Raw genomic sequence first — 1,644 nt, forward strand, 5'->3', positions numbered from 1 at the left:
AGGTTCCGGTTGACTTCTTTCTGAGCTGGTAATTGCAAAGTTCCTTGGATTTCAGCTGTTTACTTTTGTTCTGGAGGGTGGAGTCATCAAACTTCTTCAGTCTTTCTAAACTTGCCCTGAGGCCCACAGTCAGCCTGAACTGACTTCCCACCCCTACTTCCTACCACTGAGACCCACCAAGGTGGTGTTAACTAGCAGGTTTAAAGCCTCTTTTCAAATAGGTCATTTGCATTTCTATGGATCCTCAAGCAGGGCAACAATGGTTTCCCGCTTTCACTGGAAATCTGGAATTGGGGCATTGCAATTTGTAAGCAAAGAGTGTTTTTACAGGGGAGAACTTAATTGGCAAAATGAGCTAGGATTTTGAAAAGAGCACAATTTTCAGAATCATTTTCAGTTGTATTCAAGGGCAAAAACATTGGGGGTGAAAAGGTAGATGCCTCAAGAAATTCCCTTCAGACTCTTTCTTGGTGAAAGTAAAGGCCAGTAGATGTACATGGAGGTAGGATAGAAGGAAGGAGGTTTACCAAAAAAGTCAGATATTTGGAAGGCTAAGGAAAAATCTTCGGAGGATAGGATGTAATGCATAATTTAAGAAAGTAATTATAATCAATAGAGCAAAATCCTAGTGGAAAGAGGGTGGCCCATATTCAGAGGCACAAATTGAGTATGACCTTAAAGGAAAATCATTGACATCCCCTCTCAGCCAGTACTAATGGAAGTGAGAAGTGAAGATGTGTGAAAATTGATACTGAGGTTTGGGAACGTTAAGTTGAGGAACCTCATGGTGAATCACTCAGTCAAGTATGAGGCAACATCATTGCAGAATTGGAGGAAGATGAAGTACAGTAGGGGCTTGAGAAGAGCAGAAAGAAACAGGACAGGTTTGGGAGAAGCGGCCGAGATTGCATCTTTGGAAAGGTGTTCTGGATAGCTATCCTACTGATGAGGAAAGGAATTTAGAGAATCAATGAAGACCCAGCCACGTCTAGATTGCATGAACTTTTAGTGGAATGAAGTGATTTCTTAACCTTATCAGCAAAGCTTAGTAGTACAGGAGCAAGTTCAAAAGAAACCTTTCAACTAAATATAACAACAAAGAAAAAATTAATGTTGAGTGAAAACTTATTTCAGGGGACATTACTCATGGTGGATCTTAGTAACACTTTAATCATGACAAACATGAAATATACATTAAAATACTCAAACATGTGATCTAAGAAAATACAATTCAGAAAAGATTGTTGGAGTAAAAAAAAAAAATTCTTTTCATGCTAGCCTAAGGCAAGAAAAAAGAAAATACCCATTTTGTTTCTTTTTATTAGACATATCTTCTATTCATTCAATGTTACTTGAATATTTTAAATACCAAATCATTGATATCTTGTCAGTACATTAAAAGTGTATCTTATTTATAAAAAATTGAATTTTACTTTTTCTATTCTCCCGTAAACAAACACACACAAGAAACTAGAAGAAGTCAAAAGCAGCTTCTTTTCATAGTGTGACAGCACTTCCCGGCCCCTGCTGGTCCCTTCCCAATTCTGAAAATATTTAGGTGGAACATTCATATGGTCACCTGTTTTGTTCCACAGTCCAACCTCACACAGGATTGTCAACTAAGTTCAAATTTTACTATAAATT

Source organism: Galeopterus variegatus, unplaced genomic scaffold (assembly GCF_000696425.1).
Source record: "Galeopterus variegatus unplaced genomic scaffold, G_variegatus-3.0.2 Scaffold1031, whole genome shotgun sequence".
Lineage (NCBI taxonomy): Eukaryota > Metazoa > Chordata > Mammalia > Dermoptera > Cynocephalidae > Galeopterus > Galeopterus variegatus.